The sequence below is a fragment of the Pseudonaja textilis genome, chromosome 9 (assembly GCF_049901715.1).
Source record: "Pseudonaja textilis isolate UNSWEBS1 chromosome 9, rPseTex1.2, whole genome shotgun sequence".
NCBI classification, from domain to species: Eukaryota; Metazoa; Chordata; class Lepidosauria; order Squamata; family Elapidae; genus Pseudonaja; species Pseudonaja textilis.
The window spans coordinates 6,615,628-6,639,142 of NC_141998.1; the positions used below are offsets into that span (position 1 = coordinate 6,615,628).

Here is a 23,515-nt window from a genome sequence, read left to right on the forward strand (position 1 = left end):
TGAGTCAACCATGAGCCGATCAGGATTGAACTGCTGGCATTGAGAAGTGAACTAGCCTGCAATACTGCATTCCAACCACTGCGCCAACACAGCTCAAATGCAATTCCTCTTAGTAAGAAATACTTCCTTTTCATCCGCTGAATGAAAGGAAGAATGATTTCTTCCACCTCATCCAAGAAAGAAACACAAAACATAACCTCTGCGATGTTTACTTTTATGCTAAATCTGGCATGAGCTTCGGCTGTATCAGATGTGGCAGGTTGGTAAGAGAATTATTTTGAGAAATTGGAAGAGCATTCCTATTCTGGACATGAAGGATTGCCTTCTGGAGATGGGTCACTTATCCATTCCTGCTAATCCAAAAATGATGCAACGTGTTTCCTTTGGGCCCATTCAACATACAATAAGCCAAAAGCTGTTTTTGCACCTAGCTGGGAGGTGAGATAGCTTTGAGAAGGGCAAACTGGATGTGCCCTTTTTAACCCCTGTTCTCTCTGCAAACTTCTTTAACCGGTGGCTGGAACTCTTTGTTCATTCTTGTCTGTTTTCCTCTGAGTCGTGCTTTCTATAGAAGAGGGGTCTCCAACCTTGGCACCTTTCAGCCTGGAGGACTTCAACTCCCAGAATTCCCCAGCCAGCAAAGCAATTCTGGGAGCTGAAGTCCTCCAGGCTTAAAGTTGCTAAGGTTGGAGACCCCTGCTCTAAATTGTTCATGGACATCCTGGGTGGGATATCAAAAGTGGAAGACATTTGTTCAGTTTCCTAGTCAGGGTTCCAAGCATTTGTTTGAGATTCCTCATTTGATTAATTTTTGCTGGCTGGGGAATTCTGGGAGTTGAAGTCCTCCAGGCTGAAAGTTGCCAAGGTTGGAGACCCCTCTTCTATAGAAGAAAAGCGAAATGCCAGATCTTGTGCTGAGAGAGTAACACAGGCTCTGTTTGTGGTAAAGATTTCCTCTTTCCCAAATATCGCCCGCTTCGCTATTATGTCACAATGCATATTTCCATTACTGCATGTCTGGTTTTCTAACCATACTTAATGCAAACAAAAGACCCAGCCGAATCTGCTCTTCTCTTCCACTTGCACAGAAAGCAATTTAGCAGACCAGATCGTTGTTGTCGACCCTCTATAGCTCAGCCAACAAGTTGATGGATGTTTGAGACTGGCTGTCGAACCGCATTGCTCCATTCCCAATTCGGCGGGGAAGCATTTAAGGCGAGAGAATCAACAATGCGAGCTAAATGCCAATCCCCACAGGGTTGCTCCTTGTTGTCAGTCCTCCATGCAAGTTGCACATGCAGCAGTCTGGAAAGCCACATGTGTGGAACGGCTTCCATCTGAAGGGAAGCCAAAAGGCAGCGCAGGAAGCCCACCACTTCTAATTTCCTAGAGCAGCGTAATTTTTCCTGGCCTTGTCAGCATGCAAAACATAGCAACGGATGTGTTCTGCTAAAAAAAACACACACACACACTTCCAGGAAAGAGACGCATCCCAAACTGCACATCGGTTGTGACGTGGACGGGGGTGGGGAAACAGGGTCACACAGGGAAAGGAAGGAAGACTAAATATTTTGGCTAAGCACGACTTCGTTTAGATTTTATAGTCATGATAAATTTCTTTGAAATTAATCAACAACCATAAGATCGAGAATGGCCAACCTTAAACAATAGCCTTCTCTTGTTGTGTTTCCACAACTACAAATGAAACAACAACACTACAAATGAAACAACAACAACAAGCTTATAGGACCCAGATTAAAATCATAGAATCACAGAGCTGGAAAGTACCTTGGAAGTCTTCTAATCCAATCCCTTATCCAAGGCAGGAATCCTTAGACCATCCTGGACAAATGGTTGCCCAATCTTTTCTTGAAAAGTCCAGCGATGGGGCATCTGCAACTCTGGGAGGCAGGCTGTTCCCACTGTTGGGAAATGCCTCCTTAGTTCCAGGTTGTCTCTTCCTCTGATGAGCTTCCATCCATTGTTTCTTGTCCTACCCTCAGGTACTTTGGAGAATAAAGTGTCACCTTCTTTCCTACTGTGACAGCCCTTCGAGCAGTGGTGACTTTCCAAGTAGTTTACCACCGGTTGGTGGGCACACTTTGTGCCCATGCACACACTTCACGCACACACAGAGGCTTTCCTGCTTACCTCCTGCAAGCCTGCACTCTCCCTGTCGCTTCAACAGCTGATGCGCGGCAATCTGCTGCGCTTCAGAAGCAGGGAACCAAGGTCGGTATGGGAGCCCGGGCAGACGGGTTGGCCCAACAGCAGATTGTCGGAGCAAACTGGTTCGGTCTCTGCTGATCTTCGGCGCTACCGGCTTGGGAGAACCGGGCCGAACCGGTAGAATAGCACCATTGCCTTCAAGTATTGGAAGATAGCTATCAGATCATTCCTAAGCCATTCCTCTTCGTTAGGCTAAACATACCTAGTTCCTTTAACTATTCATTGTATGTCTCAGCCTCCAGATTCCTTATCATCTTTGTGGGTCTTCTCTGCACCCTTTTTAGGACCTCAGTCTGTTCAGAGCACATAGGTTGCAGAGAACAGCTCCTTTCCAACTTCAAATTAAGAGGCTGCTCAAGAAGCTAAGCTAGTCAACAAATCAGAACTAGTCAAACTCTTCAGGGCCAACAATGATAAAACAGATATTTATTTTTTCTCCCAAACAATTAGGGTTTGAAGAGATGAAATTGAATGGGGACAAAATTATGACGAGTATTGGTTAAAGGCAAGTAGGGCTAAATCATTAGTGCTTCTTTTGTTAAGAAACTATATTAGATGCCAGATGTAAAGGACAATTCAGTGGTTATCCTTATCCCCGTTCCATTCTTTCTTCCTGATCCATGTTTAATTAGAAGGAGGGGGTTAAGTAGATGTACAGGAAAACTAATTGCTTCTTAAGTACAGCTTATGCCATTATGCCACTATTATGCTATAATCGTATGGGAATAACCATAACACTGAAACACAAACTGAACCAGCTATACATTTAGCAGAAGGTGTGAATTCATTTTAAGACGACACAGAAAGCTAGTAGTTGGCAGACACTGGTTATTTAAGCACTACTTATAAAGATACAATATAGAATAAGCCAAATCTGTGTAGTGGTTAATGACAGTGGGTTAGAAACGGGGAGACTGTGAATTCTAGGCCTGCCTTAGGTGTGACGTCACCTGGGTGACTTTGGATCATCATCTCTCCCAGGTCAAGAAAGAAGAAAAAGAAGCCAACAAAGCAAAATACTGCCAAAAGAGTTTCCAAGAAAACTTGAGGGACTTGTCCAGGCACTTGCTTGGAGTGAAGACTGACTTGAAGGCACAACATTATTATTATTATTATTTAATTGAGGCTGCTGGAGGCTAAAAGATACAATGAATGGTTGCAGGAACTGGGTATATCTAGTCTAACAAAGAGAAGGACTAGAGGGGACATGATCGCAGTCTTCCGATATGGGTTGGAAGACCTATATTGGAGGTCAGCCTATTCTCCTGGACATCTGAGGCCGAGACGAGAAGTAATGGATGGAAGATTATTAATTAGATATCCAGCCTAGAACTAAGGAGAAATTTCCTGACAGTGAGAACAATTAATCAGTGGAACAACTTGCCACCAGAAGTTGTAAATGCCCCATCACTGGAGCTAGTCTGAAGGATTTCAAGAAGAGACTGGATAGCCATTTGTCTGGAATTGGTTTAATCCTGCTTCATCAGGGGACTGGACTAGAAGATCTCCCAAGTCCCTTCCAACTCTGCTATTATGTATACTTATATTTTTAAAAAGGCAAAACAAGGCCACCAGGAATGGCCATCCAAAGAAAACTAAACCTGAGCAAGCATTTTAGCCCTGGGTATCTCATTTCTCAGAAAAGTAGAGGAACATTTGCCATAACAGACACAGGGCAAAGATGTTTCCATAACTGCATTTCACAAATTCACTGTTGTTATTCTTTTGTTATCATAGAAACAGAAGTACATGCTGGGAATCCATTAGAATAGATCTTCTCGCTCTGCTTCTGGAGAGGATTAATCCGGCATAATATCTTTTCAAGGTGGCCGGGAAAAAAGTTCAGGTCTTCATGTTTATTGTCCTGGGGAAAAAACAACCCAATAAATCCAGTCCCCTCTTCTGAGCCAACATTTTATCCACAATGCAAAAGCTGAGTGTGGAAATGTAATTTAAGCAAAGAATATGTCATAACATCAGACACCAGATTTTAATCCTGGCTGCAGCAACCAGGACTTTTCATAAATAGTATTGGATCGTGTTGCAAGATGTCTTTTCCTAATCAATAGACCAACATGGCGATTTTAAACCTAGGAACCATCTGCACATATAAACAGCAATCTCCTCTCTTTTTGTTTAAATAATTTGAAAAAGCTTTTTTTTAAATAAAATCCTCATCATGTCTTTCTTTGGGATGGAAAGACATCATAGCAACATGTAATGCAAACGCAAGGAAAACACACACGCTTTAAAAACATATTAAGGCAAATAAAACATGAGGATCCTGAAAGGCCTGGTTAAAAAACCCGGAACATAGGAAGTTGGATTGAAAAATCGGCAGAATATAACATTACTACAGATGGTGCCAAATCCATTGAGGGGCGGAGCAAATCCTCCCTCTCATCTCAATGGAAAAGCGAAGGTGACCTCTTCCCCGTGGTGGGAAAATTGCCTAGTAAAGAGTAAGGACCAAGGTGGTTATTTCTAGCCACTGGATGTGACTCCCCCGTCTGCTTGCAAGGAATTATTTGAACATCCTTCTTACAGCTGCCATATGGAAAACCCATATGGAATTTGAGGGAGAGCTCTATTTAGCTTAGGATGGACATTTTGGTTACTATTGTTACCTTATGATATACAGCAGGAGAGGAAGTTTAAACCATTTGGCTTGGTTTGTTGGCATATGTTGGGATGGAATGGAATCTAAGCTATTCTTGGAGATGTCTTGGAGTCCAACTCAACAAATGGTTAGCTGTCTGACATACCTACAGGGAAGAGTGATTATTCTTGGAATCTAGTGAAGACAACAATCTTTTAGATGCCAAAACATTTTAGATGCTAATGTGTATTATTTCCCTTACATCAAATAGTGCTAAGTTAGCCTAGCTCTGCCGAGAACTTCGACTGTTTCTTCAGTTGAGTGAAGTCTCTTCTCTGGATGGCATGGCTGATTATCATCCTATAGCTAGCTTCTATAGCAGCTTGTGGGCAATCTTGAATGATTTAGAAAAGTAACCAGGATCAAAGTGGTAAATGCTTACCAATAAAGGAGAATAGATGGGAGATCCTCAATGCTGGGAAAAGAAAATGTCAGAAAGAAATCAATGGCTAACAATGGACGTGTTCATGAAATTGGCCAAGGGTAAGGCTCGATTTGAAGGAGACCATGGTTTTAATTGCAAAAAAATGGAGCCACCAGTTTACAGAATGACAGGAAAGGCCCTGGATCCAACAATAAGCCCAACTTTTAGTGCCATTCAGGTTACTGAGCCCTCCTGGCTGAGCATATTGAGTATCTAGTGTGTTGAAAGCACTAGAATAAGGTAGAATAACAGGATTGGAAGGGATCTTGGAGGTCTTCCAGTCCAACCCCCTGCTCAAAGAAGAAACCCTATATCATTTCAGACAAATGCTTGTCAGTCTCTTCTTGGAACCCTCCAGTGTTGCAGTACCCACAACCTCCAGAGACAAGCCGTTTGTTCCACTGATTAATTGTTCTCACTGTCAGTAAATTTTGCCTTAGTTCTAGGTTGGTTCTGTAAAGTAGTCCAGATAAGAAGCACAACCTAGCTCTCACTTTATTTAAAGGTTATATCAACTGCAACTTGCAAGATGGAAAGTATATCCTCTTCTCTTACTCTGTGAAAAACTAAGGAGAATTCCTTCTGAAGTGCTTTCCATAACTTGCCTCCTTCTAAGTTGTTCAGTCTACAGCTCCCCTTCCTGTCTCCCAATGTCATTTTCCCATTCCAATACAGTAGTGCATGTGTTAAAGTGTCACACTGTAGATTGCAAATGTCCACAAGATGTTTCCTTCTCCTTCATTTTGTTAGTTGTTGGGATTCTTGCAAGATTTCAAGGCAGAATGGAAAACTAGCATCTTGCAGGGTTTGGCGACCTCTCAGAATTCCAGCCAACCAGCAATCAAACTGACAGGTGCCAAGTTCCTCCTCTCTTTCAGTAAAATCTACTTTTTTGACACTAAGAGCAATCAACCAGTGGAACAGAAGTTGCCTTCAGATGTTGTAGGATCTTCATCAATGGAAGCTTTCTAAAAGAGACTGGACTGCCATCTGTCAGAAATGGTATAGGGTCTCCTGCTTGTGCAAGAGGGTTGGATTTAATGACCTACAAGGTTCCTTCCAACTCTGTTAACCTAATTTACTATTTCCAACCTCAGCCTGCTCCAATATATAGGTAGCTCTTGACTTATGACCACAATTGGGATGGAACTTCCATTGCCAAGCAATGCAGTTGTTGAGGCATGCCCAATTTCACAACCTTTGCCCGCGGTGGTTGTTAAGCAGATCACATAGCCGCTAAGCAAACCCATTTCCCCCCCCCCATCAATTTTGCTTGTTGGAAACCAGCTGGGAAAGTTGCAGGTGGAAATTCCGTGACCCGGAGGTGCTGCAACCCGTCCTACATATATGCCAAGCGCCCAAATTGCAACCATGTGACCACAAGGATGCTGTAACAGCTGTAATGCAAGGAGTAGTCCCAAGTCACTATTTTTTGGAATGGGGGGTGTTGCACTTCAGTTACGGAATAGTAGTAAATTGAGGACTACTTATAATTACAGTGAGAGGTTGCACAGCGGCTGCCTTTTACTCATCGTTAAGTTAGCGGTTTTGCAGATATTATTGCTCTGGCAACTGTATGGGGGAATTGAACCAATTAGGTTACCTAACCTGGCAATGAGCTGCCTGCAAATGGAATAGCAAAGCTCAGAAATCACCAAGACGCTATACATTCTCCACCAGAGTGCCATTCCCCAAATAAATCATTAAAAGAAGATACTCGGCTGATCCTTTTTATTTTAAATCAAGTTCTTAGTCCATTCCATTATATATATATATATATATATATATATATTTCTAAATTGCAGTTCACTGAAAACCCGTGTTCACCATCTGGGAACGTGGATAGCAAAATTTCAGACAAAAAAATAATAATAGCCCTAAGCCTCCCCAAACGGCGGCTAGCTTCTCACAACTAAACCAAGCGTAACTCCCGTTTAATAAGCAGAACTCCAGAATTCACGCAACATACTATAAATCATATTGCTTCATGCAATGTCCTGTGACTCTCACAATACACAAAACCACAAACTACCTATCCTGGTTTTAGGCTAATTTTGTACAAATTCAACAGATTGAGTTTCCTCCATTCCAAGCAATTTTTATGCATGTCTATTTAGCTAGTTCATCGAGGGTTACTAAATCCTGGGTAAATGTAACTAAGATTTCAGCTAAAACAGTTAGCATTTAAATCCTGCCAAACGCCTTTTCTCCGTTAGATCTTAGAACCTTGCAAGATAGATCATTGCTGTAGCGCTACTGTTGTTTGATGTCAAGGATCAAAGCAACGATTACATGGCACCTAATATTACAGCATTACCGCAATGTGGATTGGAACATCTGGGCTCCAGTGTGCCAGACAGATTCTGAAGTTTGGCTTTCAGAATTGAAGCTGATGGTAAGGGAGACGGATGCCAACTATATCCTGCCTCAAATTGTCTGCAAGAGCAGCTGTTTCCTTCCCTCTCAATGCACACAATATACTGACCCCCCCCTTTTTTTTGGTAGCAAACACAGATTGGGCTCATAGAATCATAGGGCTGAAAAGGACCTTGGAGGTCTTCTAGTCCAACCCCCTGCCCTCATCAGGAACCTTATACCATCCAGGGCAAATGGTTGTCCAATCTTTTATTGAAAACCTCCAATAACGGAGCCTCCACAACACCAGGAGATAAGCTGTTCCATTGCTCTTCATTTCATCCTTACCCCAAATCTTTTAGCCCCAGGCCCTTTGATAAATTAATATATTGCCTGTTTTTTTCATTTTTCTTATGGCCATGGAATTACATTTGTTTTTCCCATTAATATTTCATTTACCCTCAAAAAAAATCCAATAGATAGATGGATGGATAGATGGATGGATGGACGGACAGACAGACAGACAGACAGAGATTTTCCTGTAGTATCACAACTACCTTGGAAGGTATGTTAAGGTGAAAATAAAAGAATGTTATCATATGCTAGGTATTGAAAATAAATCTCATGTGCCCCAAAGTAGTACTTCATCTAGCCTACCATCTAATTTTATTTAATCTTGTCCAAGAATTAGGAATACTCCACCATCAGAATGGTCCAGCATAAGCATATATGGAATTGTGGTGTTATCTTTCTTTAAATCCCACACCTATCTATTCCTGGAGCTGTACTATTAAATTGGACAGATTATTTAATGGCTCTTAAGGAAGGATAAGTTTCTCCACCTCTTCCAAAACCTCCGAAATATATTGATGCACATGGAACAATACATGATGACTCCGGGAAATTTTAAAGTAGTTAGTTAAATTCAGAAGGGCTGTTGATTCACAGCTGAACACGGATTAATGATGGAAGTGAGAAGGAGAAGGGAAGATCAAAGATGATCCTTTCTAACCTCCTTCGTCTAAATCCTAGAAGACTTCCAAGTGACCAAGAACCTCGCAAACCACTTGAAATTAAACCAGACAAGGATCTTCTCTTTCAGTATTATCCATCCCACCGTTCCCCAACACGGGAACCTTTTGTCTGTCGGACTGCTCCTCATCCTCCAAGCCTATCGTCCCTGTGAAATAACTTTCCAAAGTTTCAAGCAAAACTTTATTTTTTTTTCCTTTCCAGCCCCACATGAGATTGCCTCGGGAGTTCAACCCAGGACTTGAGATCTCCAGAAGTTTGGGCAAACCCACTGCTGAGCTATGAGTCCCCGTGTAGAGCAGGGCTCTCCAACCTTGGCGACTTTAAGCCTGGAGGACTTCAACTCCTAGAATTCCTTAGAGTTGACAAGGTTGGAGACCCCCTGCTGTAGAGCAACCCTGCTCGTCCCATCTCTCTCAGTTTGGGAGAGAGTCAGACGGGTGCAGAAAGAAAGAAAGAAAGAAAGAAAGAAAGAAAGAAAGAAAGAAAGAAAGAAAGAAAGAAAGAAAGAAAGAAAGAAAGAAAGAAAGAAAGAAAGAAAGAAAGAAAGAAAGAAAGAAAGAAAGAAAGAAAGAAAGGAAGGAAGGAAGGAAGGAAGGAAGACAGAAAGAAAGAAAGAAAGAAAGGAAGGAAGGAAGGAAGGAAGGAAGGAAGAAAGAAAGAAAGAAAGAAAGAAAGAAAGAAAGAAAGAAAGAAAGAAAGAAAGAAAGGAAGAAAGAAAGAAAGAAAGAAAGAAAGAATCAGGAGAAGGAAGAAACGAAAGGAGTGGCATCAACTGTAAACATCAACCCAACGCTACACAGAGATATTCCTCCACTCTCTTTTCTTTTTGCCCGAATTGTTCGCTCTCTTTGAGTTGCAACCGTTGCTGCCTTACCTATCGAGGTTTGAGCTTTGAGTAGAGCAATTCGCTGGCCGAGAGCGCTTCTCCTGGACTGAGTCTGGGAAGAGAGCCCGGTTTAGCATATTTCACAGGATTTCTCCTCCCCAAACCCCTCCCAGGGCCCACCCCGCTCCCCACTCACCCGCGGGAGCTGAAATGGGCGAGGTATTACCTTTTCCTTTCTTTTTTTTCCTCCGTTTTGTAATCGGATACTATTTTGTGGATACCAGGATTCTCGCAAGCATGGAGAGGAGGCCGTCAGCCAAGAGGGAGGTGGGGGTCGCAAACAACTTTCCGTGGAGCTTGGGTTATAAAACAGAAGTTCTGCTTTTTGTTTTTGTTTTTTGGCTTGGGTGGGCAATATTTGCAGTTTTTTGCGCAGGAGAAAGCCAGCTCAGTCCTTCTCAGCTGGGATCCGTCTAAATCGGTTTTTGAGGGGTCCTTGGTGCCCCCGGAGCTTGGTGGTTTTCTTGCAGACGTTTCATTACCCAAACAAGGCAAGATCCTCCAGCCCAGAGAACACCAAGGATCCTTCATTTCAACCCTGAACAACAACAACTACTGCTACTACTACAAAACCCTCGTTTATTGAAATTCAGTTGTTTTTTTCTCAAAGTGTGATCTGAAGATTCCTGGGGCTCCCCCCTCTAAGATCCTTTCAGGCTCCATGAAACCAAAACTGTTTGCCAGCCTGTGTTGAAAGCATAGTCCAAGGTTAAAATCCCATCACAGAATGGTGAGGGGCGGTGGTGGCAATTTTAATTTTTAAATAGGATAAAGGTCGATTAATACCACCCACAGAACAGGGCCTTTGGGGTCCTCCATAATTTTTAAAAGTGGGGAGGCTTCCTGAGGGGAAAATAAAATTAAGAAACGCTCTGCATTTCTTGGACTATAACTCCTATCAATCGGCTATTAGGAGTTACAGCCCAGCGTGCCTGGAGACCCAAAGATGCGGAGAAGGGTCAGTGGACCAAAAGTTAAGGCGTTTTGGAAATTTCAGGGGTGTTCGTTTACTTAATTTCTTTCTTCTCGCCGATTTTCAGCATTCCTGCAATATAAATCTTATTCTTCCCTTCACTGGAGGGAAGCAGAAGATGATGATGATATTCACATAATATAAATGTCTCTGGAGAGTCTCGGTCATCCAGGTCACGGTTGTCCCAAAGGTGCTTTTTTCAAGAGGCAACCGGACTTCCTTATTTTTTCTTTGAAGACGTTTCGCTTCTCATCCAAGAAGCTTCTCCAGAGCTGAAGAAGCTTCTTGGATGAGGAGTGAAATGTCTTCAAACAAAAAGCAGAAAGTCCAGCTACTTCTTGAAAAAGCACCTTTGGGTCAGCAGTGGGATTCAGATTTTTTTACTACCACTTCTGTGGGTGTGGCATGGCTTGGTGGGCATGGAAGGGGAAGGATACTGCAAAATCTCCATTCCCTCCCCAGCCACTAACCTGCTTTCCAGCTTTCAGCAGGTTCTGACCAGTTCTGGAGAACAGGTAGCGGAAATGTTGAGTAGTTCAGAGAACTGTCAAATACCGCCTCTGACTGGCCCCGCCCCATCTATTCTCCACCTCCCATTGAGTCCCAGCTGATTGGCTAGGTCTTCTTTGGTTGCCCTGCACAGGAGAACGGAGCTGGAAAGCAGGTTAGTGGGATGGGGAGAGAATGGGGATTTTGCAGTAACCTTCCCCCAGGAGTAGGGAGGAAATGAGGATTTTACAGTATCCTTCCCCTGCCACGCCCACCAAACCACGCCATGCCCACCAAGCCACGCCATGCCCACCAAGCCACACCAACAGAACTGGTAACAAAAAAAAAAAATTAATCCCACCACTGCCCCCATGCCATCACTCTGCTAAATACATAATATGCCTAAGGATCTCTAACAATGTAGTTGGACTGTATTATTATTATTATCTTTCTGTTCATTCCTATTACCTCCTCATATGATCTTATGATTATCACCTGTCTGTTGGTTGTATCTTATGAGTTATGATTGCATCCGATCCTATAATTTATCATTTTGTTCCTTGTATGTAGACTGAGAGTTGATGCAGCAGATACAAGTATCTTGTTTGTTCAATTACACCTGGCCAATAAAGAATATTCTACTCTATTGTGTCCTTGAATTACTCTACCTGTGAGACTTTCACTCCAGTATTGGTCAGGAAGAAACCAGGCACTGTGATTGATTCTTTATTTGTATTTTTTGTAATGCTTATGGACTGCTCCAAAGGAGGCAAACTCTGAGAGCAAAAATTTCCCTGTCTAAAGCATCTGTGATCTTAGTGCTATTCTTGTTTTCATGGGCATCCCCCCAAATGAAATTATTAATATTATTGGCCAGATCTTCACAATTTAATAAAAACACGAGAGCCAAACATGTTAGAATTAAATGCATATGCTTAAGAGAATATTCAGAACTTCTCCTTTGAGCATAAAACAGCTCCCATTTGGCAACATGAAATGCCTTACCATTTCTTCTTAAGGCGAATCTCACACATCTTGACTTCTGATCTTTTCCAATCTGCTGTAGCTAGAAAGACCCAGGTGGACCTACCTAGTTCAGTGGTATGGGCAGCTCTCCTGTACTAACAACTGTGCTTGTGTAGACAAGGCTGAAATGTGCGTTGTGATGTGGTCCAGCTCATTGTACAGAAAAGATGCTGAAGCCACCTTCTCTACAGAACAAGCAAAGGAGAGGGCTTTCATTTGGATAGGTATTAGCATCCCTTCCCAATGGATAGGAACGTTGAAGGTGCCTTTGGACATTTTTGTCCTGGATTGTCCTGGATCACCTAATGTTTTTTTATCATCTAATGGAAAGTCAAACCATGTCTTGAACCTGTAATAGAAGTTTTAACATTTCTTGAAGGGGGTAGTACTTTTGATGGGTTGGAGAAGAAAGGGAGAAATGAGGAAATCAGAATCATATAAGTTTCATAACCTGGATGTTAAAATAGGAGCTAATTGGATATAGAACTCGCCATGCTATTGTGGTCCTAGAAGGTTTCTCCCTGCTTTCACATGTGATCTTCCCCGGTCCTTCTGTTTTCCCACTTATCTGCTTCCCTTTATGAATGAATTCATTTATTGATTGATCTTCAGTTTTGTGGCCAAGATATAACGCAGCATTAAAAATGGAAGGGATTGTTTAATGCAACCACTAGCTCACTTCAGGAATCTACAACATCCTGACAGATTATCTCTTTAGCCTTTGCTTAAATATTGCCACCTCCTAAAGCAGAACTGTTACATTTATTTATTTATTTGATTTGATTTATTTGATTTGTCAATCGCTTACAAGATAATAGGTATAAGTATAAACATGAGTAAGAATACAGGAAATAGGTACGAATAAATGGGGACAATAGGACAGGGATGGTCACGGTAGGCAGGATGGTGCACTTATGCACGCCCCTTACAGATCTCTTAGGAATGGGGTGAGGTCAATAGTGGATAGTTTGAGGTTAAAGGAGTGGGGGTTTGAGCATGTAACAACAGAGTCAGGTAGGGCATTCCAGGCATTGACCACTCTGTAGGTGAAGCTGTATTTTCTGCAATCAAGTTTGGACCAGTTTACATTGAGTTTGTATCTGTTGTGTGCTCTTGTAGTGTTGTGGTTGAAGCTGAAGTAGTCATTGACTGGTAGGACATTGTAGCAGATAATTTTGTGTACTACACAAGTCCAACCGTAAGCGGCATAGTTCAAGGTTGTCCAAGCCCAAAATCTCAAGCCTGGCAATATAGGGTATTCTGTTGTGAGCAGAGGAGTGTAGTACTCTTCTCGTGAAATATATGGCCAATCAGTTCTGAGCATTAGAGATTTTCCTGCCCAGGTTTGGTTCACGTCTGCTTTCTGAAATTTCCACCCACTGGTTCCTTCAATCCTGCTCTCTGAAGTCATAAAGGACCATTTTATATTTGCAATTTGAGGATTCTGACAGGCCAGCAAAGAAGTCTTAGGAGAGATATGATAGCATCTTCCAATTTTTGAAGATATTTGTCACAGAGGGAGTTAATTTATTCTCCAAAGCACCAGAGGTCAGGACAAGAAATAACAGGTGAAAGATTATTGAAGAGAGATCCAGCCTAGATTTAAGGAAAAATTTCCTTGACAGTGACCATTAACCAATGGAACAGCTGGCCTCTTGCAGGTGCTTCATTGCTAGCAGTTTTCAAGACAAGATTGAACAGCCGTTTGTCATGCAGGGAATTGGACTGTTCTTTGCAGCCCTAGGACTCTATGATTCTACTCTCTACAAGTCTTAAAATGTTTGGAGAACATTATATTGTCTTCCTTTAATCATCTCTTTATGAGGCTAAACACCCAGTCTGGTGCCCATAGCATGACCTGTCAAAATATATTTTGTGACTACATCTCTTGCACGACAAATTCTCTGTCTCTGTCTGTCTCTGTCTGTCTCTTTCTGTCTCTCAGATAACTCTTTGCCTGCCCAGAGAGAGCAACTGAGAGGCAGCAACGAAAAGGAAGAAAGAACTGAAACAGAACCAGGTGGTGTGAGGATAGCTAGCAGAGCTTCACTTTAGGAGTATGGTTCCCATCAAATGCGTTATTGGTGACACCCTGAGAAGGGGAAATTCTCCATGATGCTGTGATTTGTGGGCCTTCAAACTTGACAGCTTTAAGATTTGTGGGCTTCAACTCCCAGAATTCCTCCTTCATTCATGATAGCTCAGGAATTCTGTTGAAGTCCATAAGTCTTAAACTTGCCAAGTGTGAAGACCCTTGGTGTGCTTAGTTGAAATATTGCCTTCCTGCATGTACTGTGCCCTAAAGATAGGTGTCCCCACAGGTTTGACCTCACCAGTCATGACAGACTTTAGGGATGGTGCTCATCTCCATTTCTTAAGCCAGCATTGTCTGAGGAGATGTTTCCATGGTCGTATGGCCAGCATGACATCACTCCATTGTTTGGAGACATTTCTGCAGTCAGGTGGCCAGCATAACATGCAGCAGCACAGACCTTATGACAAAACATGGAAGCCTTCCCATATGCTTATATTTGGCACTTATTCATCAACTTGCATTTACATGCTTTTGAACTGCTATGTTGGCAGGAGCTGAAACGAGTGATGGGAACCCTCTCCATCTTGTGGCACTCAGGTCTCGAACTGCCAAACTGTAAACCTTTAATGGTCTAAGACTCAGCATCTTAATTACTGCGCCACCACATCCTGATGGACCCATTCATAAAAATATAGTGTGCAAAAGAGGATCATAATCTTCCACACACCACCTTGTGGTGTATAATTTAGCAGATTGAGCCATCTGGTTCAGATACAGGCTGGTGGGCAAAAGCCCGTAGGACAGGGGTGTCAAACTCAAGGCCTGGGGGCTGGATCCAGGTCACGGGGTGCTTAGATCTGGCCTGCAAGGCGACCCTGGAAATAGCAAAGGACCAGCTTGCAGTGCCTCTATCAATGAAAACAGAGCTCGTGAGGGACAGGCGCAGTCCTCCCGGGCTCCATTTTCACTGGCAGGAGGAGGCCATTGCAGCTGAAAACAGGGATCAGGAGCCCGTTTTTGCTGGCAGAGCACTTGGGCCACCTCAGTCCCCCCTGACACATGTGATGTCATGCTAGCCACACCCACTGTCATGCCCCTGTTGGAGACTGACTCCATGGGAGAGGAGGAATAGCCAACAAGGAGTGGAAGTGTGGCTCTGGAGGTTGTGGAAGAGGCTGGGGAAGGGCAGAGGCCAGCTGGGCAGTCAGAGGAAGACCCAGGCCCATTCCCTCTCCATCCTAGGGCATGCAGGGAAGACAGGGTAAGGGAGAGACATGAATGGTGTGGTCTATGGGGGAGGAAAGGGCCTCGATCCTCTTCATGGGTTGCAGCTGTGAGAACTGGTTAAAAGGATAGACATGCGTATGGGCCAGTGCTGGAAAAAAAGTGTGGAAATATCTCTAGTCTGTCATTCCTCTCTAAGTTTGGCATCCTTCCCAGTGTGTGTTCCAATATCTGTAGACGTCTTCAAGCCCTTATCTTGCCTGGTTCCCTTAATTGCTACAGTGTGGCTTGTGTTGTTTTTACACTTTATAATTTAAACGGCATTTTTAGTTAAAACAGCATTTCCTCCTTTTCGTAACTGCTTGTGAGGGAATTTTTTTGTCTCCAGTCAAGGATATTTGGAGCTTTGAAGCAAAGTGAAGGAATAAAAGGGGCTTCACCTGTTTTCGTGACTGTGTTTATTTTGTATCCCACCCTGGGTCATCACACCCACCCTGCCCATGCCCCCTGTCCCCCGCCCCCATGAGGTCAAACATAATCGTGATGCAGCCCTCAATGAAATTGAGTTTGACACCCCTGCCATATATGGGAAGAGCACTTTTGAGCAAACTTCACATTGGTTGCAAAGCGGTAAATGGAGCTTTGGCTGCAGGATGGAATCCGAGAAGAACAGTCAGAAAACTCATCTCAGGAATGCTAGGTGAAATGGTAGGTCAGCTAAGGCTAAGGCTTAATTCCTTCTTTTTTGGGTTAAATGAATGCTTCTCATAGAAATGAACTGAAGTGCCTGAGGGGAAGTTGCCAATCTTATCATAAGCGGCTCCTTTTTCAGGACACGGAGACCAAAGCAAAACCCAGGGGACTCTAAAACTGTCCCTTTTTCTACCACAAGGAACCAATCGCAGAGATTAAGCCCTCTTGGGAATCCCATGGAGCCTTCTGAAGTTACATTCTAGCCTCCTATCTGTAAAGAAAATAGGACAGAAATCAGATCCGAAGGGTTGAGGCAGTGGTGAGGAAAGAACATTCTGCAACCCATATTCAGATCATGTTTGAAATACCGTGTTTTCCCGAAAATAAGACCCTGTCTTATATATTTTTGCCTCCAAAAAAGGCACCGGGTCTTATTTTCAGGGGAAGTAATCCACTGACTAACCTCACTTGCGCGTGTCACCCCTGGCCTCCTTTTTGCTGTCAGAGCCTTCAGGAACATCTTCTTCTGTGGCTGGCAAGGCTTTCCTGAAGGACTCTGCAGCTGATAACAGAGCTCTGGATCGATCCAGAGATTTGTTATCAGCTACAAAGGCCTTCAGGAAAGCCTTGCCAGCCTTGCCAGCTGCCAAAGAAATGGGCTGACAAGGCAAGTGTCGGGATGTGTGAGGCCTGGCTACAACACTAAGTAGTAGAGCAGCTCCACCACCCGCAATCCCCACCCTAGCTTTATTTTTTATCTGTGCACTCTGGAGTGGGCAGGATCTTAATTAGGGCTTATTTTGGGCAATAGGGCTTATATTGGGCACACACATAAAAATCAAGCTAGGGCTTACTTTCAGTGTAGGTCGTATTTTGGGGAAAACAGGGTACGTCATGGCAGCATTTCTAAAAAGAGCTTCTGAGAACCCTTTGAGATGACTTCTTACTCATGGAAAAGGAGAAAGAGAAGGAGGAGGAAGAGGAAGAAAAGGAAGAAAAGGAGGAGAAGGAGGAAGAAGAAGAAGAAGAAGGAGGAGAAGGAGGAGGAAGAAGAAGAGGGAGAAGAGGAGGAGGAGGAGGAGGAGGAGGAGGAGGAGGAGGAGGAAGAAGAAGAAGAAGAAGAAGAAGAAGAAGAAGAAGAAGAAGAAGAAGAAGAAGAAGAAGAAGAAGAAGAAGAAGAAGAAGAAGAAGAAGAAGAGATGAAACAGTCTATGATCAAGAATAGCCAAGACACTTTTGCCTGGATGAACCCATATGTAGTGTGATATTAAGGCTCAGACTTTTATAATTCATGAAAAATTAAATCTCCAATTAAGTGGAGATTCCAGAACCCAAAATTATTGCAGAGTCCTATTTCTTTTCATCTGACCAAATTTTATTTCTTTGTTTGCAATTGCTTTTGTTTTTGCCACGGTCCCACCAGAGGTGTCCTTCAAAGGTCATATATGCCTTTCTCTCTCCCAAATGTGTTTAATCTTACTAATGAGCAGGATCTTCCTAAGATACTTTCTTCAAGAATACAAATATAATGAAGCTCTATTGCTGAGGCATACCTTTAACGGGGCATCATAGATAGAGAGGAGAAACATGGAAAAGGACACTTATAGAAGAAAAAGCATAATATTAAGGGTTGCGTGAAACATCTCTTTGAATTTCATTTCTTAATTCATGGGTCAGGAAAGACATATATCAATCAGTCCATCATTTATTATTACCTGATAACTGGATTCATTTCTGATTTACCCAGTCTCCAAAACAATGCATCAAAGTTTTAAAATTTAGGAACCCGATTAAAGCTTGAAAGTCAACTTCATTGGTCAAATTGTGCAATGGTCAGAAGAGGAAATTGTGTCTTAACTGGATTTTTTACCAAAAAGGGGGTCAAATTTGTAATTGGAGATGCCTGCAGATTTCTGAACCTTTAAGAGCCTCGGAGTGAGAGATTGTAATTAACAGCTCAGTATCAGAGATGCCTTGCATTGATTTCTCTCTTTTTGTTTCTAGAAAGACTGTTTGTTGGTTTGTTTTTAAATTGTGGCCCTCCAAGGTTAAAATGGGCCAGCAATGGCTAGAAGATTACGAAACATTATTGGACTTTCTCTCTCTAGTTAGCTTTTGCTTACCTGACTTTTCTTTTCCCAAACATTAGCTCTTTCCAAAAACCAGGAAGGGATAATTGAGCAGCCTTTATCTAGCTCATCTAGACTCCTTGGAACCACAGATTCACGGTTTGCATCGGTCACCACGGTCTTTCTTTCATATTGACTAAAGCAGTTGAATAGCTCCTCCGAGCAAGGTGCTCTCCACGGAGAGATTGTGAAGGTGATACTCTCAGGTGACTAAATTGTAACGCATGGCAAGGCAGACAATTCATCAGCAAACCGATTGATTTGTTCAGGACATACAGCTGTCCATCTCAAACACAGGATGCCCGGCAGCTGAAGGCAATTTAAAATATGATTTAAAAACAGAATGCCATCTAAGACATACAAAACCCTTATAAAAACCATGAAACCATGAAACCATGAAACCCTGCAGCTGAGAAATCCTTTGGTGATTTTCTGTGACCAATTTCTCTGCCATCAACTTCTGGAGAAATACCATCCCAAGAGGAGAAAGTTGTGTTACATCTGCTGTGGCAAATTGTCTGGTGATACCTTAGGGATTAATGTATTTATTTTGGCATAATGCTTTGTGGACAGTTGTCTGTTTTACCAAATGTATAGAGCGCTCTCTTGCTACCTATAGAGAAAAAAATAATAATCTAAGATCAGCATTGTCAGATATCAGCTAAACAATTCCAACTAGATAGATCTAGAAACACTAGATTGAAGATATGACTAATTCTTCACTGCCATCTAGTTCAGGAGTCTCCAGCCTTGGCAACGTTAGGACTTGTGGACTTAAACTCCCAGAATTCCTCAGCTTTGCTGGCTTGAGGAACTCTGGGAGTTGAAGTCCACAAATCTTAAAGTTGCCAAAGTTGGAGACCCCTGAACTAGTTGACACCTGAGAACAATCTGAGCATCCTGTTAATGATGGAGCACCTTAAAAAAAACATTATGGCAACATGAAGTGTATGAAAGATAAGAGGTAATTTACCTATTGATCACAACCATCCATTAAAAATTGTGGGTCTTGATGCAGATTGTGGCATTGGGTGGAAATGTTGTTTTATCTATAAGAACTGGAATGGAATCTCTGGATGAGTTTAAGTGCAGCTCCAATGACTAACTGTTTTAAACTTGTGTGGCTAAAGAATAGCTGGCTGTCCTCCTCTCAAAGGCATTTTAAATTGTATTTTGGGCTGCTGGCCACAGCAATTTAAAACGACACCATATTCACTTAACCACTTCATGATGCTGCTAATCCCTAGCCAAAGCGGGATCTTGTGCATCAGCAAACAACACCCATTGTTGTTTGGGGTCCTCAAACTTGGCAACTTTAAGACTTGTGGACTTCAATTCCCCAAATTCCTTAGCCAGCTATGCTGACTGAGGAATTCTGGGAGTTGAAGTCCACAAGTCTTAAAGTTGCCACGTTTGGAGAGTTCTGGTCTAAGGCTATAAAACTCCCACAAAAGGCCTGGCCCCAAAGGGCAGGAGAAGCAAGGAAGAATGACAAGTGAAGGGTTGAGCTAATGAGACAACAGAGCAAGTGACGGTTCCCTCTGGGAATCCCGTCTTCATCTCACCAAAGACCAGTGTTTTGAAAACTTGAGTCTTCCCTCCCGTTTCTGGTGTTCGATTTCCAATTTCAACGTGCTTGGTGGTTCATCAGTCTGTGCAATGCAAAATGCAAAGGGATGGCCACAGATGAGCCTTTATTTCTCTGTGTTCTTTTTTAAATTGTAAAAATGCATCCCAGAAGTTTGAATTTCAAAGGATGGCTAAAGCTTATACGTCAGTTTCAATCTACGGAATGAGGTGAGTTGGAGGATACATGAAGCCTCAAAATAAATGGTTGCTGGAACTGGGTATGTCTAGTCTGATGAAAAGAAGGACAAGGGGAGACCTGATAACAGTCTTCCAATCTCTCAGGGGCTGCCACAAAGAAGAGGGAGTCAAGCTATTCTCCAAAGCCCCTGAGGGCAAGACAAGAAGCAATGGGTGGAAACTAATCCAGAAGAGAAGCAACTTAGAACTAAGGAGGAATTTCCTGACAGTGAGAACAATTAATGAGTGGAACAACTTGCCTCTAGAAGTTGTGAATTCTCCAACACTGGAAGTTTTAAAGAAGAAATTGGATAACCATTTGTCTGATGTGTTGTAGGGTTTCCTGCCTAGGCAGGGGGTTGGACTAGAAGACCTCCAAGGTCCCTTCCAACTTCGTTATTCTATTCTATTCTATTCTATTCTATTCTGTGTCCCTCTTGTTGCTTGTGTGAGTTTTAGAGGCCCATAGGACAGCATCTCATTCGTGTTTAGGCTAAATCTCAAGCAGGAACATTGTGTGAAGAAGAAACAAAAAGGGATGCCTTTGAAATAATCTGGCTAGGGTATTGTATTCTTTGTCAACGTAACCTTCTAGATGTAGATATGAAGAGTTGGCTCAAGATCTTTGGCCTGGTTCGAGCAGAGACATTTCCACAAATCATATGGGATGAGGCAACAGCATCACTAGTGGGACCAAAAATTCTTCACACAATGAGATGTGGCAACGACAATTGGCAATGAAGGAATGTTGTTTGTGCTTGAACTCCGTCGCCCGAGCCTGGCATTGTTAAGCTGAGCGCTGTGCGCACTTGCGTTAATGTACCTTTATTTAGGAACTTATTTATTTTAAAAGACTGTGCCAACTCAAGATATGGTGCCCCAAAAGGCAGAACCTTGTGATTGCAATGTTGTGCTGTTATAATTGTGGCTTTGTTGTTGTGGCAGATGTTGAGACCTTTTCAGGTGAGCGAACGACACTCAGGGGCTCAAGTGCTTACCAAATGTACACTGAGTTGTTATTTTTTCATGATCATTTACCTGCTGGTAGCTTATATTATGGTTACCATAATATTAATACTAATACTAATATATATATTAGGTTACCATAAAAGCTAGGCCTCTCTGATGCTGTTGGCTTCTGTAATTTGACAACTAAAGCCATCCAAATGGGAAATACACAAGGCTTTTGCATTGCGTTTTGTAAAGTATTATTTGCATTAATAGAGGGATAGAATGAAGATCATGTGAAGTTCTGGTAGCGCTTTACAAAGCTTTAGTAAAACTACACTTGGAATACTGCATCCAGTTCTGGTCACCACAATACAAAAAAGATGTTGAGACTCTGGCAAGAGTACAGAGTACAGAGAAGAAGAATAAAAATGATTAGGGGACGAGAGGCTAAAACGTACAAAGAAGGTTTAAAGGAATTGGGTATATCTAGTCTAATGAAAAAAAGAACTAGGGATGTCATGCTAGCACTGTTCCAATATTTGAGGGTCTCCTACGAAGATGAGAAGGTCAAATTATTTTTCAAAGCACCAGGGGGCCGGACAAAAAGTCATGGGTGGAAGATCATTAAAAACAGATCCAACCTAGAACTAAGGAGAAATTTCCTAAATTCCTAACTGTGAGAGCAATCAACCAATGGAATAGTTTTCCTTCAGAAGTTTTGTGGGTGCTCAATCTCTGGAGGCTTTGGGGGAAAAAACATTTTGTCTGTAATTGTATAGGGTCTCCTGTTTGACCTGGGGGTTGTACTAGAAGACCTCAAAAGTCCCTTCAAGTTCTATTATTCTATCTTATATGTTCTACAGATGGACCCTTTACTGATTGAAACTAGGTTTATTTGAGAGAAGTACTAGTTTTCTCAGTTTATTTGGGAAAGGTCCTGGTTTGGTCAGCATTCACAAACTCATAAATTAACATGCTGACAATGCTCGGACCATATTCATTTGCCCCAAGTAATCTCAACCTTAAGATGATTTTTAACTTTGATAAAACTATCCAGGAGAATGGCTTTGGTTCCTTCCAGATAAATAAACTGCATAAAATGGTATTAGTATGATGTGCTTATGCAGCTGTGGATATTGTCTGAATACCAAAGCATCTCCTCTGAATTTAGTAACATCTTTTTAATTTTGTGTGTGTGTGTGTGTGTTGGAGATGTTCAGGAACACGTCCATGAACTTTTCTGGAGAACTGTGTGGAAGCAAACTTGGCAAGATGCTTTTAAGATGCTTGGTTTTCGACTTCCAGAATTCTCCAGCCAGTGTTGAACTCCATGGGAATTAAAGTTGCCAAGTTTGAAAAATACTGATCTAGAACTTTTAAAACCATTTTCCTAGGATTCCCAGGTATTTTCCCATCCAGCATAACTAAGCATATCTGGCACTGCTTACTTTTTCGAGTCAGGTGCTAGGTCACCCATAAAATTCACTTCTCAGGTATCTTGACATCATAGCCTGTGCTAATTAACAAAAGTATCTAACATGTGTAATCACACCAACAAAAGTGATTTCCAAAAGATGAAACTATCTTAGGGTAATAAGTAACAAAATGAGGGAGAAAATGTTTGGACTGTATTAGGGATGTGGTAAAAATGTTTCAATGCTTTTAGATATAAGCATTTTGTCATTTTTCTTTCAACCAACATTATATTCCTATTTTAAAATCTGTTTTGTAGGCAAAATAATTCCTAATTTGTGAGAGGAATAGTGTAATATTTCCTCCCAATTATTTTTTTTAATGAAGCCATTAGTTGAACTTTAAAATTAATTTTCAATATTTCCTCGTTGGAATTTTTCTCTCTGTATAAGGAGACAAATATATCTGTGAAACAAAAAATGAAAATTCAGCTCCAAAGGTCTGGCTCTTTTTTACCAAATGACTAGAAACAGAAACCTGCAAAATGATGTTGGGAAAACATATCTGATCAGTTAACTTTAACTATTTCCCAAGCAGCAGAATACTAGTATTTAATTATCTTCTTACATTGGCCACTAGATGGAGAACGTACACTATACAGTAAATTCCAGCTATTTGATTATAATCTCCTCTTGTTCAAAATTCAAATATAAAAGCGTCTGTACACTTGAAAAGAACCCAGAGTAAAACTGCTGAATTAGCACTGATCAAGAAGCTGAACTTGATCCATTAAGGATAATCAAAATAGGTCTTCTAAAAAAATGTTTGTTTAAATCTTCCTAGCATTATTCCTGTGCTATGGCAGGGGCCACTTGTCATTTCTTTAAATAACAGTAAACACTTTTTCCTATTGTTTTTCAGCAAATCTTGTAAAATGATCAAGATAGTGCTGAAGTGTAAACTTTATAGTGGTCTTTCATTAACTTTTTTTATTTATTAAATTTGTGTGCCACACAAGAGTTACCATGGTGGTGCAGGGTATTGCAGGCTAAATCTCTCCACTGTCAGGAGTTTGATCCTGACTGATTCAGGATTGATTTAGTCTTCCATCCTTCTGAAGTCAGTAAAATGAGGACCCAGATTGTTGGAGGCAATACGCTGACTCTATAAACCGCTTAGAGAGGGTTG

The 23,515-nt window shown here is 41.9% G+C and overlaps 1 protein-coding gene across 2 annotated transcripts in view; it reads right to left on the minus strand.

Annotated features, from left to right (window-relative positions):
• Window positions 1-9,650, minus strand: part of LOXL2 (lysyl oxidase like 2) — a 92,549-nt gene extending 82,899 nt beyond the window's left edge. Inside the window, exons 1-2 of one of the 2 annotated variants that reach the window (XM_087938862.1) lie at window positions 9,577-9,642; window positions 1,789-2,364 (exon numbers count right to left, since the gene is read on the minus strand). The gene's annotated coding sequence lies outside the window, so the exon portion shown is untranslated. Of the gene's footprint in view, window positions 1-1,788; window positions 2,365-9,576 lie in introns of both variants that reach the window. The other variant, XM_026714988.2, reaches the window with a different exon arrangement.
• Between the last annotated feature and the right edge of the window lie 13,865 nt (window positions 9,651-23,515).